The sequence below is a fragment of the Sarcophilus harrisii genome, chromosome 3, assembly GCF_902635505.1.
Source record: "Sarcophilus harrisii chromosome 3, mSarHar1.11, whole genome shotgun sequence".
Lineage (NCBI taxonomy): Eukaryota > Metazoa > Chordata > Mammalia > Dasyuromorphia > Dasyuridae > Sarcophilus > Sarcophilus harrisii.
In genome coordinates, this window is record NC_045428.1 from 463,706,177 (window position 1) to 463,721,844 (window position 15,668).

The 15,668-nt window shown below is 33.4% G+C and overlaps 1 pseudogene; it reads left to right on the forward strand.

The window, feature by feature from the left end:
* Positions 1-1,093: 1,093 nt before the first annotated feature.
* LOC111720281 lies at positions 1,094-13,486 on the forward strand (annotated as a pseudogene).
* The last annotated feature ends 2,182 nt before the right edge of the window (positions 13,487-15,668 follow it).

A 15,668-nucleotide genomic window follows, 5' to 3' on the forward strand; every position in this document is an offset into this window, starting at 1 on the left:
TTGGCATTCTGTTCCTTATTTTAACTAAGGTTAAAGAAATAAATATGTCCACTCCTCAGTCATTGCCTTGTCATGACAAAGGGCCTTGCATGAGTTCTCTGAAACTATAAACTATGAGAGTTACCCATTGTGTGTAAGAAATAATGGAGAGTTTTGACAAAAGATGACCCACTGCAGAAGGAAATGGCAAGCCACTCCCATATCTTTGTCAAGAAAACCCATAAATGATATTAAAATATTAAAAGATGCTATGAGAAAAGGAACCCCTGAAATTGGAAGAGCCTGGCATGCTATGGTGTAATGCAGAGTCAAATTAGACTAAAGGACTCAGATACTACAACAAATGTCTACAATGCAACTTTCCATTTATGAATTATTGTTTTTCCTTAAATAAAATTTGCTTCATAATCTTCTTAATATCAATTGACAAGAGTCCATAGTTTTGTAGGATTTAGTTCTCTAAAGCTCTTTTAACAACCTAGTCCACTGAATCCTTTCAAAATGGGGAAATGGAGGCTCAGAAAAGATGAGATTTGTTGTAATGGGCTGAGGCTTGAGTTGATGCACTGATGTCCCAAGCACATGAGACTAAATAGTAATTGGACTATACTCTATTAATATACATGCTTGGATAAAGAATGGCCCCCGCCCATTCTCTGTGCAAGTCCTGATGTGTTGTATAGGAAATGACAATTTTGGTAGGTGGAGACATAGGGGCAGGAAGAGAGGCTGGGAGAGATTGCTGGGGGTTCACTTCCAGTGACTGCTGGTCTCACGGCTTCTGGTCTGGCTAGCTTCTTGACTCAGCTGCTGACATTGCTATTGCCGATTCCCTTCTTCCTCAGATCTTTCTTCATCTCTGCTAAGAATAAAGATTGAAGATTTTCCCCTAACCTGAATTTCTGACTCTGGCTGATTTTAAAATATGCGGTCTTCACAATTTGTGTTGCCAACATTTGAATCCAGGTCTTTTACTTGCCAGATTAATTGATTAGTTGAGTTGACTGTTGTCCTTTATTCTAAAAGAAAATCAAAATGGAATTACTGTCTGAATAAAAGTACAATGTTTCTGACTACAATTGATCATGCCAATATGAGTTTGGAAGGCTCTACCACAGTCCATATGAAAATCTGGAGTGGAGATGTATCTAAATTGCAAATCAAGAAACTAAAAGTAAAATAAAAATGATGAAAATATAAAACAATATATAATATCCCATTAAAAAAAACTAACCTAGAAAATAGATCCAGGAAATATGTGAAAACCATATGGAAAAAAAGAGTCCAGACATCATCTTCCAAGAAATTATCAAAGAAAATCATGCATACCCTTTGACATAACAATACCCTTACTAGGCAGATATGCAAAAAGAGATTTTAAAATGTCAGGGGTAAGAATAGAAGGATCTATATGTACAAAATTATTTATTGTAGGTCTTTTCTGAAGGCAAAGAATTAAAAATTGAATGCCCATCAATTTTGGAATGAATGTATAAATTGTGCTATGTAATTATGATGGAATAATATTGTCCTATAAGAAATTATGAGCTGGATGCCATCATAAAAACCTGGAAAATCCTCTATGAGCTTATGCAAAGTAAAATGTACTATATACAAAATAATAACAATGCTGTGCAATGTTCAGCAGTGAATGTCATTCTTAGCAATACAATGATAAAATACTATTCTAAAGAACGTGATGAAAAATGCTATCTATAAACCGAGAAAGAACTGATTATGTCTGAATACAGATTAAAGCATACTTTATTTTTATATTTTTTTCTTGAAGGTTTTTTTTTTCTTTGGAGGGCATCTTATATCTGTGTTTTCTTTTGCAACATGACTTTAATAGAAATGTTTTACATCATTTCACATGTGCCTTCTCAATGGCAGGGATGAAAGTGGGGAAGAAAAGAAAAACTCTAGGACTCAGAGATTTTTTTTTTCATTTTTAATAAAAAGTATTTCATATGTAACTGAGAAAATGATATTTAAACAATTTTTTAAATATTAGGGCAAAATTAATACAAATGGCAAAGATGCATCCATACCTTATTATATCTCAGCTTCCAAGGTTAGATTGACTTCACAACAAAAAAATCATGCACCAACTCTCCCTCAACATTAGTTTTGGCAGACAATTATTATTTCAATATAATACTCTTTCAAAATCCAAATTGATAGGAAGTAATTCCTCTTTCTGTTTTTAACAAAGGATATTTAATTAACAAAAATTGTGATGAATATCATTCTTCATACTAATGAAAAAAATTTGATCTCAAGCTTCAGATTAAACACTGATAATATGCTGTGCAGTGATCTAGCAAAAAAAAAAAGCTCTGGTCCTCAGAGTGCTAACAGTTTCTCAGTTAGGTTGACTTCTCATAGACTCATATTTCAATTTTCACAATGAAGGTTTTGGGCTACATCTCTAAGGAGTCTTCTACAGCTCACATTTTTTGAGTCTGAGTGTGTAAAATCACAACCCACACAAAGAACAAAACATTTTATCCGTTACCTTTTTTCCTTTGTTTCTGAACAAGGAAAAAAGGGGGAGAGAGACAGAAGCAACTTTAGCAAATTGAAAAAGGAAAAAAAAAAAACACCACTCAGTTGCAAAAGAAGGAATAGCTCTAAAACATGTCTATTTCCCAAAGGCATTTGGCCCCTAAATAACTGTGTTGATGGCACCATTTTGAAGCTAGGTAAAATGCTGCACCCTCTTCAGGGTATTGGGAAAATAAAGATAATAAAGTTTGAGGTTAGCACAGTGAAATGCACCAACAAATTGATTGAAGGTTAGAGAACAGTCTTTTTTTCTGAGAAGGAGCTCACTCAGGATCACAAGTCCCCAAGCCCCAGGTTAATTCTAATATCAAACTGCCTCTTGTGTGGTCACTTACCAAGATCATGGAAGCAGGAAAGAGTTTTTATTTAGACTTTTAAAAAATATAGCAAGCATTTAGCCACCATGACAACGACTTCCACAGCTTCTCCCTGTCCAATTTTGAATGATTTTCCTTAATTTCTTAAATCAAGAAAATAGCAGGTTATAAGTGCTGCCCTTCAAGGTAATGTCCACACAAATAAATCATCACAGAACTGGAGAAACATTGTAAAAAAAAAAAAAAAAAAAAAAACAAAAAAAAAAAAACAAAAAAACTTCCTTCTTCCTTTAGCCCTTCTTTCCCTAGCAACATATCTTTCTATTGGTGCAGAGTGTAGCTTACTGTAAGAATCTCTGGCATAATGTATTCAACTGAGACAGAGAGGGATATGTCAATTTATTTCCATGTCCACATTAGTATTTAAAAAAAAAAAAGTTTAAGATGATAGCAGGAACCATTCAAAAGTTCTATTCTCCAGAAGTATCTGCATTTTATTATCTATTATATTTAGTACCAATGCCCAGACTGATCCTTTTTAAGGCAAAATCTGAATTTCCCTACTTGTCTCAAACAAATTGATTCCAGAACTTTGAAGATTACTTAGTCTTAATCAAATCTGATTTCTGACTAATCATCTCTCAGTGCAGACCCTACCTCATCTATTCTAAGATGGATTGCCTTTCACAGCTTGGGGGTTTGAGTGATCATTTTTATTTATCAGATAAACACTTTAAGTGGAATAGGATGCTTTTATTTTTGTCATTTTCAGTTTTATAAAGGTATTGTTTTTACATTATACACATTTACAATTTACTCCTATATTATGAGAAGTCTCCTATACCAAAGTAAGACAGTTAAATGAAAAAGGAAAAGGATACATGTTGGATGAGTGGTAGGGACTCAGGTACATGGATTTACTGTACCACTTGATAGCTTTGGGAAAATGAATAATAAAGCATTTATTAAAATTATTTAACCTTATTGATCCCTAGTTTATTTCAGCAGTTCAATAAGAAATATGTATTAAATAATTTCTAAAACACCTTCTAGCTCTAAAAGAAAATCCACAGAATTTTCAGCAGATTCTTTCATGTATGAGAGGTAGAGATGAACTAGAGTTATAAAAGGACCTCTGATTTGGTTATAAATTTGAGTTTAAAGGACAACATCTCCCCCAAATCTATTTATTAACCTGGAAGTTTTTGGCATATTTAATTTAAAAGGACTACGTAAATCTGAGGAAAAAGATGAAGCTGAGCTAGGAAGGGTTAGAAATTTCTGTATGTTTTCTCAATTTCCAATATTTTTGGAATGGATTTATAATTTGCATTGAACTGTAATTTTCAGAACCAGCCAATTTTCATTTAAGTTCTCTGATATATTAAATAAGCCTGTATTTCAGTAATGTGTGTGTGTGTGTGTGTGTGCGCGCGCGTGTGTGTTTTAGAGATTAGTCCCTTGAGAGTTCAGCATTGGTCAAGTACAAAAAGATCCCAATTGAATAAGGAGACTGTCAAGGAAGGAGAAATATGAAAATTGCTCCCAATCAATCATGCCAAAGTTTTAGATAAGCCAACCATCTCTTTGGAGTAACTAAGAAACACAAGGGATAAAGCTTAAATCATTTATTACCTGTAGCTCTTGGCCAGGTCACTCCACTCTGTTTTCCACAGTTTCCTCAACTGTAATATCAGCTAGAGAAAGAAATGGCAAACCAATCTAATATTTGGAAACTCCAAATGGGGTCACCAAGAGTCAAAGATGACTGAACATGAACAATGATAACAAAAACAAATCCTCTCTTTGGTAGGTCACAATATTAGAAAGGAATTTCCCCTCCATTGATAACTTTTTCCATGACTTCCTGTTCTTATCCCCAATTCTTTTTCTTCCTTTTTTTTATGTAGTTATTCTTCACTAATAATTTACCACAATAGCTTTTCACAACAAGAGCCTTAAAACAATACTCCCATCATTAGAAATGCTTGAAAGTATTTTTATTTCATTAATATCCATTTCTCTTCACCTCTACAACCACCAAAAAGGATTATATTGAGTTTTTATGGGTAGATGATTCTTGGTTGTAATCCTCACTCTTTGCTCCCCAGAATATCATTTTCCAAGACATTTAATACTTTAATGTAGAAGATTCTAGATGCTGTTGTTATCTTGACTTTGGCTCCATAATATTTGACTTGCCTCATTCCCCTTCCCATCCTCCTATTCCCCTTCACAATTATACTTTTTAAAGTTCTTTTCTTAAGTGAATTTCCATACAACTTTTTCCCTATTTGACCAATTTTGTTTTTTAATGAATTCTTCTTTAGCAAATATCTGTACATCTTTTTTCAATTAGATGAATTCTGCCTTTAAAGAGATCTTCTCTAATACTTTTGTGTCTTTTTATTATTTGACCTATTCTATTTTTAAAGTGTTATTTTCTTCAGTACTGCTTATGCTTCTTTCACCAATATTTTTTCATGCTTTTTTGTATCACTTTCTTTTCCCAAAAATATTTGTCTCCTCTTAATTTTCAAAATATTTTTCTGCTCTTTTAGGAATTCATGTTTTTGTTGTTTGTTTTGTTTTGTTTTCCCTGATCTGTGAGTGAACACAAGGGCTCTTTTTACCCTGGAACTATTACCAGGATCCCTGTTCCCTTGTGTCTATACCATCTAGTGAGTTATTGCTTCTATTTGAGCTGGATCTGCAACTTAGAATTCTGTACCTATTGCTAGGGACCTGTAGAATTAGAATTCTGTACCTATTGTAATCTCTTTTTGACCAATTGTCCAACCACATTACTGTCAGTAGCCTGAGAGCGCCAGAAGATGTCATTGCTCATTCAGTCACACTCAAGGTCTATTGCTGGCTTGCCAGGGTATGGCTGGCACTTCAGTGAGCTCCTCCCAATGAGACAAGCCTTTCCTATGAACTATATAAGTTTTCATGAGATTGAAAGCTTTTTCCACTCTGTCCTTTTTGTTGATTCTGTCATTCCAAAATCTGTTTTGTTTTGAGGCATTATTTTAACGAAGTTTGGAAGACAATTTGTAAGTTAAGCCTCTGATTTTACGCTATCATTTTGAGTCTGCCTCCACTACGACCCAATTTGTGTATAGATTATAAAATAATAAAAAATTTCCCTAAATCACCCATATTTTTTTTGCACAAAAAAGTTATATGTCATTACTTTCATATACTCTAATTTTTTTCAGCCATTTCCCAACTGATGGGCATCTGCTCATTTTTCACTTCTTTATTACCACAAAAAGAGCTGCTACAAATATTGTTGCATGTGTGGGTCCTTTCCCTTCTTTTATGATCTCATTGGATTTCAAACCTGTTAGTTGCCCTGCTGGTTTGCATAGTTCCTAATTGTTCCTCAAAATAGTTGTATCAGTTTGTAACTCCACTAACAATGCATTAGTGTTCCAATTTTTCCACAATCTGTTTAACACTTATCATTATCTTTTCCTGTCATTTTAGCAAATCTGTTTGGTATGAGGAGGTACCTCAAAGTTGTTTTCACTTGCTTTTCTCTAATCAGTAGGGATTTAGAGCATTTTTTTCATATGACCATAGATGCTTTTAGGGAATAAATAAAGCTTTTATATAGCCATGTAAATAAAAGAAAATTATTCTAAATAATTCTCTACTACCAGTCAGAAAGATCACTAGATATCAAGCAAAGTTCTTCTTATTATTATCATTCCATGTTCTATTATAAACCTGGATTTTAATGCGATTATAGAATTAATAACTGGAAGAAAATTTAGAGATTGCCTAATTCCTTTCATTGAACAGAGACATAAATTTATATAATTATGAGGGGAGTTTTTTTTTGTTGTTGTTGTTGTTTTTACCAAAGCCAATTGCCTGAGACACAGCTTTAAGGAAAAAATGTACTTGAATAAGAGTCTAAGAGACATCCATCATACCTGAGAGAAGGAATAGGGATAGAGTGGCAACATTCCTGGGAAAGTACTCAATGTGAATCCATTTTCTACCTTCCCTCCTGTGATTTCACTTTGTTGAAGCTGAAGGAAACAAACATAAGGTAGAAATTACTTTAATCCCTCTTCTGACCTTTGCAGTTTCCACCACTCATCCAATTAGGAAGTTTTTCAATAGATTGACATAAACCTTGTTTTCCAAAGACATGGCAGGCATAACATCAGCTCACTTTTTTTTTTTCATTAGAAGAACATTGATAGGGAAATAGTTCCATTTTTTCATGCTTTGAATTTTAAACTTAAAATATTTTACTCCTTTCATTTTGCATTTTTCTGAATTGGCTCAGCCTCAAATGACTCAAAAGTAATGACACATGTTTAAATCAGTTGAAAAAGGGTACAAGGAAGACTAGCCTACTGTCCCCAAAATCATCCTCAATTACCTTTAGAATGTTTTTACTGCTTAGAATAACATAATACAGACATACTTATATACTCTACTGCCCTCTCCTCTCTGACATTGAATGGAAAAATTCAAATAACGTTATTTTTGAGCATTAAAAAAATCATTTCATACCTTTTAAATCCCTGCCAATACATCCTAGCTGAAATAATTATGGGGAGTGGTTCACTAAAAATACTTTTCTAACCCTGCTGTTTACAAAACACATAAGAACAATAAATGTAATTTATTCCAGTATAAATGGATAAATGTGCTTAAAGATAATATTTATTACTAAAATGATTATTCTGAATTTTCTTTATAGTTTTCATCTAAAGTATAATCTCTTGTTAGCTTATATAATGTGCTTGTCACTATGTTCTAATATTTACAAAATTTGAGCATCTTCTATGATGCCTTTCTTTTCAGAAAATGCTTTCTTTCTTGACAGGTTGTAAGGACCAGCATAAATTAAGGAGATCTCAATTCAAACCAAGAAATACATATTGTTAGCTCTAAATATACAAACTTAAGCTTTTCATTAAATTTGACAATCATTTTTCTTGGATGCTAGATCAAATTCTTTGGCTCACATTATTATGTGCAGATATGTATTTTCACATTTTTTTCTCTTATGCATCACACAAAGAACACAAGAGTCAGGGAAGTCCATCATAAGTTGGGTAATAAACTATATAGCTATACACTATCTGCAAGGAATATATTAGGAGAAATAAGCCATTATTTTTTGGCAATGAATTATAAAACTGGTTATACTTATGTAGTCTTTGTGAAAATGTGTCTATCAGAAGAAAGTCAGAGAAACATAGACATTTAATATCTATGTAAACATAAATTAGTCTCTGTCATCCATGAGATTCTCATCTATATGATGGAAATAATATAACTTATATTATCATTTAGGGGTAGGAGTAGAGTCAACATAGCACAATAAAGATCACACTCAACTGAACTCTCCCAATGTTCCCCAGCAAAGAGTACTAAAATAAAGCTTCAAATGGAATTATGGAAATGCAGAGCAAATAAAAAATCATAACGAAACATTCTTACAAGCCAAAACAACTCAGAAGATCAGGAAGAGAGTTCCGTTTCAGACAGACAGTAGCTGATCCAGAGCTCATGTGGATGAAATTCCAGTAGGGGAGCTAAATGGTGGTGAGAGAAGCAGCAAAGGGCTCAGAAGCTCTCAAAATGGAGATAAGTCGACCAGGAAACTGCTCAGAAAAATATTACAGGGGACCCCTGTGATAATATTTGACACAGGAAAAAAAACTGACAAAATCTGTGTCTATAGCCATTTCTTTTTTTTTAATTCCTCCTTTTTATTTTTTAATTTTTAAAACTTTTTTTTTATTTTCAAAACATGCACAGATAATTTTCAACACTGATCTTTGCATAGCCTTGTGTTTCAGATATTCCCCTCTTTCCCCTCACCCACTCCACTAGATGGCAAGCAATCCAATATATATTATACATGTTAAAATATATGTTAAATCCAATATGTGAAAACAGGTTTATACAATTCTCTTGCTGCACAAGAAAAATCAGATCAAAAAGGAAAGAAAATGAGTAAGAAAACAAAATACATGTGAACAACATCAACAAGAGTGAAAATGTTATGTTGTGATCTACATTCAGTTCCCATAGTCCTCTCTTTGGGTGTAGATGGCTCTCTTCATAACAAGATCATTGGAACTGGCATCAATCATCTCATTGTTGGAATAAGCCAAGTCCATCAGACTTGATTATCCTATAATATTGATGCTGCCATGGACAGTAATCTTCTGGTTCTATTCACTTCACTCAGCATCAGTTCATGTAAGTCTTTCCAGGCCTCTCTGAAATCATCCTGCTGGTCATTTCTTATAGAACAATAATATTCCATTACATTCATACACCATAACTTATTCAGCCATTCTCCAATTGATGGGCTAACACTCAGTTTCCAGTTTCTTTATACTAAAAAAGGGCTGCCAGAAACATTTTTGCACATGTGGGTCTCTTTTCCTCCTTTAAGATGTCTTTGGGATCTTAAAGAAAGGAACGGGATCTATATGTGCAAGAATGTTTGTGGCAGCCCTCTTCATAGAGGCCAGAAACTGGAAACTGAGTGGATTTTATTTGAACTCTTAAATGTTTAAGTTTTCCCAATTTATTACTTCTCTTCTAATGTTGTCTGCATTTGTTCTGTCTATACAAAAACTTTCAAACTTAATATAATCAAAATTATCTATTTGTGTTCAGTTATGAGTTCCCACTCTTCTTTGGACACAAATTCCTTCCTTCTCCACAGATCTGAGAGGTAAACTATCCTATGTTCTTCAAATTTACTTATAATATCACTCTTTATATCTAAAGCATGAACCCATTTTGACATTATCTTGGTATGTGGCGTTAGGTGTAGGTCAATGCCTAGTTTCTTCCATATTAGTTTCCAATTTTCCCAGTGATTTTTGTCAAATAGTGAGTTCTTAACCTAAAAGTTGGGGTCTTTGGGTGTGTCAAACACTAGACTGCCATAATCACTGACTATATATAGGAGAGAGGATGAGGAAGGGGGAAATTTCCAACAAAAAGTTATGCAAGTGTCAATGTTGGAAAAATCACCCATGCATATGCTTTGTAAATAAAAAGCTTTAATAAGAAAAAAGGAAATTGATCTTTGATAATGGCTGTTATATGTTAAATTTTCTATTGAATTCAGGTTTAGTTGAAAGAAAGTGCTGAAAATCAGATAGTCCCTTGAATATCCTTTTTTTCTCATTTAATATTATGGATAATTTTGCTGGATATGATATTTTTGGCCACAAACCTAGATCTTTTGATTCTCTGTATTCCAGCATAAGATTCCAGGACTTATAATCTTTTATTGTAGCTGCTGATAAGTTCTGTACAATCCTAACTGTGACTCCAGCATAACTGATTTTTTTCTTGTTTTTTGAAAAATGTTTTCTTTGATCTGAGGGTTTTGAAATCTGGTAATAATATTCCCATGTTTTTTTCCACAAAGGATCTTTTAAAGGTGGTAATTAGCAGATATTTTCTTTCTATTTCTATGTTTCCCTCATGTTCTCACTCCAGGGCAAATATTTTTTTTTGGATTATTTCTTGTTCAAGGTTCTTTTTTTGGTTACAGCTTTCCCAGGCAATTCATTTATTCTTATAATTTATCTCTCTCTTCCTCCCTTTCTCTCTCTCTCTCTCTCTCTCTCTCTCTCTCTCTCTCTCTCTCTCTTTTGTTAGGGCAATTGGGGTTAAGTTATTTGCCCAGGATCACACAACTAGGAAGTGTTAAATGTCTGAGGACAGATTTGAACTCAGGTCCTCCTGACTTCAGGTCTAGTGCTCTATCTACTGTACCAACTAGTTGCCCTATAATTTCTCTTCTTGATTTATTGTCCAAATCTGGTTTTTTCCTTAGAAAATATTTCACATTCTATTCCATTTTTTCATTCTTTATATTCTGTTTGGTTATTTCTTGATTTCTTATACCTTCACTGGCTTCCCCTTGCCCAATTCTAATTTTCAAAGTTATTTTCATCTTTGAAACATTGTATCATTTTTTATATTTGCTTGGTTGCTTAATTTTTTCCCTTATAATTTTCTTATTTTTCTTGGATAGATATTTTCTGTTTTTTAGTTTTTCCTCAATATTTCTTATTTGGCTTTTAATTTTTTTAAAGTTCTTCAATATATTCTCTCTCGGCAGGGAGCCAACATTACACTTTGGAGTAGAGGTCTTTTTTTTATTTCAGTATCATCTTCTGAAGATGAATCCTAGTCTTCTCTGTTCCAATATTTTTTTGTCTTCTATACAATAGTCATAATTCTGCTCTGTAGGTCTCTTTTATATATTCATCTTTCAAGTATCCCAGCTTTTTTTTTCTGTTAAAGGATGCTCTGAAATTTTAAGTAATCCTTAAGAGACATGGTTTCAAGTCTACCAAGGACTGTATTTATAATCTTTTGTTTATATTTCCTTTCTAAAATATGTCACCTGGCAATAAAATATTATACTTTAGACGATACTAAACTAGAAAACGATCATTAGATGCTAAAGGAGTCAGGATAAGGAATGGAAAATTGCTTCTAGAAAAGCTATATATCCCACCCTGATCTCCAAAATGCTCATAGTACTACCTTCTGTTTGGTCCACTTTATTACATGGGAACAAAGTTGCTTCTCCATTGGGATCTACTGGCTGTCAAACATAGTCAAAAGGTACATCCCTCCACAGAAGTGAGGTGAATGGATCCCATCTTTCAACTTTTTGACTGTGGACCTTTACCACATGGTAATACTGTAGTGAGAGTGATCCGATACAGGAATCAAACTAGACTTTGCAAAGAGCAATCAGCAACAAAGGCTTCCTCTCTGTGAACTTTTACTGAAAAAAAAAAAACTTTTTCAGTTTTTATGTCTCTCTAATAAATTCAACATAAGCCCCTTTCTATCTACAGTCATAAAAGCCTGCTTTTCCACTAGACCCTTCAGAAACATAAGTTGCTGAAACATATTAGAAAGGTTGTATTTATAAAGAAATGAAGTGATTTTGGGCCTTGGCTCTGCCAGGAACTATCTATGAACCAAGACATTATATGATGTTCAAGGTTACATATAACTCTAAATCTATTATCCAACATCTCTTTGTTTCATTTTTTCTATCTTTCAATGCTCATGGAAACCTAGTTTTCTCCTGAAAAAGTACAAAGCATCACTCTACATTCTTTGAATAACAACAACAGAAAAACTAAATGGATTATTAAATTCTTTTTGATCAACTTACCAAGAACACAGTAATTGAAGACATTGAAGATGCAAGATTGCATTAAAGATGCAACATTTAATTAATGGCAGAGAAGTGGTATAGCAGATGGAGCATTAAACTCAGAATCAGAAAATTCTGAGTTCAAATCTCATTTCATCCATGTTTTTAGCTGTGTGACCTTGGGTAAGGCACTTAAGTTCTGCCAATTTCAAATTCCTCATCTGTAAAATTAGTGCAATAAGGCACCAACTTCACAGGGTTGTTATAGAGATCAAATTTGATAATATTTTTATGGAAAGATTTGCAAAGCTTAAAGTGTTCTATAAATTCTCACAATTATTTTTAAATCAATTTATAAAGTAAACCAAGAACAAAATGACTTTTTAATTATGATATCATCACGGGGCACAGCCCAGGAAACAGAACACTTATGCTCACAATTTTAGAATTCATCGTATGGCATAACTAATGCTAACTTAAAGCACCTTCCTACCAACACATAAAAAGTAGATTAAATTATTTTCCTTTCAGGTTTCCTTGAATTTCAAATTAGAGATTTCTTCAGAAGTCATATACTCAGATATATGGTTTGGAGAGAGCCAATTTCAAGATCTTGAGATGTCTTGTTGTTGTCATCCAGAATCAAGGGAACACTGCTCAATTTAGAATCTTTCTTTCTTTGGCACGGCCCTAAAAGAACTCTTTTTACATTTCAGTCATAGTTTGTAGGACATCAATTCCGTAATGACAGTTTTAGAAGGATCAATAGACTGGCTTCAGCTACCCAAGACCAGAAAGTTACTAAGTGATGAAAAGAACATAGAAAACAAAATCTGCAAAGTTACTTTGTTTTCCCACTAAAACTTTGCAGAGACTGGACATAAGTTGGAAGCACACTCCAAATAGCTATGAATATAGTTGGTACAGTGGAAGATCTGGAAGCTGGTATGGACAACCATAGCAAGGATCACACCCTAACACTGTGTATGTCAAGCAGGCCTGCAAAAGTAATGGAAGAGAAGGAACACAAGATGGTATTTGTATCTACTGGAGACCAGACCATGATCTAAACATAAGCAGTGTACATTCTGGATGACAGGCAAACCAGAAGGTATTATTAGAAGGAGCTGCCAAAGAGACTGAGCAAGCAAAGACCCAAAATATGGACAAACTTGTGTGGACAGATAACCAACTTATCACCAAAGGTATGAACGAATAGATTAACAACTGGGAAGAAAATGGTGGAAAAACAAGTAAAAATAAAGATGTGGTCCACAAAGACCAATTCACCAAATTGGATAATATGACTCAGGACATGATTGTTGATTAAAAGTATGTACCTGATAGTTCAAAAGTTGAAGTCAATACTGATGCTCAAAGATTAGCAAAAGAAGCAACAAGAAAGAACTGAGAAGACTAGATCTATAGCTGCAGATCTTGAAATTTAGTTTAAATTTTCACTATTTAAACCTACAATATAATCTCAAATAATTTTCTTTCTCTTTCTCTCACCTCTTCCCCCCCTGCCATTTTGGACCTGAATTGCATGGCTGTTTTTCATCATTTTCTTCATATGCTTTCTTGAGTTTTACATGTGCTGTTTTAATTTTTTCTAATAATGCTAAGAAAGAATTGTATAATCTCAGCAACTCTAAAACTGTTTTCCAGTCTCCTTATTTACCTAGAAGTTAAACTCTAAAATGTTTCTTCCACTTCCACACACCAAATGTGAATAAATATAAACAGTCTTTGCCCTAGTTGTTATCTCCATTGCCAAGCATGGTCCTTGGGAGTTCAATAAAGTCTCTTTTAATTAAAAAAAGAACAGAAAAGAAAAGTTCAAAAATAAAGCCATCAATACTTTTACAGGACCAATGTTTAATAACAAACTTAAAATCTATTGGGATAAAGTTTCCCAGATCAACCATAAGTTTTGGCCTTCAGAAATGGAGGTGCTATGTCATACAGAGACGCTCATACTCCAAATCCAGTGTTAAAAGTAAAACATATTGCACTTAAAACAATAAGAGCAAAGGAACAATCTACTTATTTTATCACTCAAAGCCAGGCCTCATCAGTCAGAGGCTCAGATGGGAATAAGTAATTTGCACCCAAAAAGAGTATTGGAACAATTCTTATTATAGATTCTCTGGTCTGGCAAAGATAAAGCAAAATGAGCACTCACAGGAGAGTAAAGTCTAAGCACCACATCATGTATAAATGGAACAAGGTTTGAATGACAAACTTAAAAGAAGCTCCTTATCTGTGAATCTGTTACTGAAGAAAATCCCCAGCTATGTGCAATCTCCGTACATAAGTTGCAGGAGCAAGAAATTTTAAGGAGTAAATTGTTAGAAAGCAAGGTTGGTGAACCAACTAGCTTCAAACTTTGCTGCTAAAAATCAATAACTAGAAGAACCTTTCTCAAAGAACCTCAATAGACTAGATTTCAGTAACTTTTATAAATTCTGGGTCTGGAATACAAAATGAAAGTTTGTACTATTACCTTAAAGGCTTAAAACAAGGATGAGCTCAAGCAGGAAATAAGGATGTTTCGTTTAAAAAAAAAAAAACAACTATTTAGAGGAAATCTTATCCCTAAAACCCATTGTCAGTATTGGTAATCCCTTGGAAAGTAAAATTTTATTCAATAATTCATGTAAATATTGTAACTCCTCAGTAGAATATGTGCTTCTTGAGATCAGGAGATTTTAACTTTGCATTACCACTGTCAAGCACAGTTGACTATAAAAAGGTGACTGAATTTAGAGGGCAAAATTGAATTAAAATGTGAATATAGAGGGTTCTTAAAAATGATTATTGAATTAATTTAAGAAGCCTATCAGAACCAGAAAATTGTAGATAGTGATGATTTCAAACTCAGAAAGTGTACTTTTAATGAGGTTACGTATAAAGAACATCTTTTGTCAATGTATTCCTTCTAATTTTAATTCAAAATATTTGGCTACTGTAAACACTGGGGTCTCAAATGGTAAGAAAGATGTCGTTGGAGCACACATTCAAGCTTCGATGCTTCTTTTTGCTTGAATAATATTTATATAAAGTTATAAATCTTCTCCATCATCTTCATATAGCTGAAACTCCAGTCCCTTATTTGACTACTAAAACTGCCTTGACTTTGGACTATATTCATCAATACCATAGTATTGATATTTGTTTAATTGTTCTATGGTATTTTTTGTTGTTCTTTTTCTTCAGTCATTCACATGTGTCCAATTCTCTGTTACCTTGTGGACTACATTACCCATAGAGTTTTCTTGGCAAAGATACTGGAGTTTTTTTTTGTGTGTGTTTGTTTGTTTTTTTGCCATTTCTTTGTTCTGTAAATTAAAAAAAACAAAGGTTAAGAGACTTCCTCAAGTCACATAACTATTAAGTATCTGAGGTAAGATTTAAACTCAGATCTTCCTGATGCTAGGTCCAGAGCTATAACTACTGAACCACCCTGCTGTTTCCTATGTTATTCTATGTGTGTGTGTGTGTGTGTGTGTGTGTGTGTTTATTTATAAATAAATATATATATAGAGAGAGAGTATATATGGATATGGTATATGCCTTTTCATCAATATAAT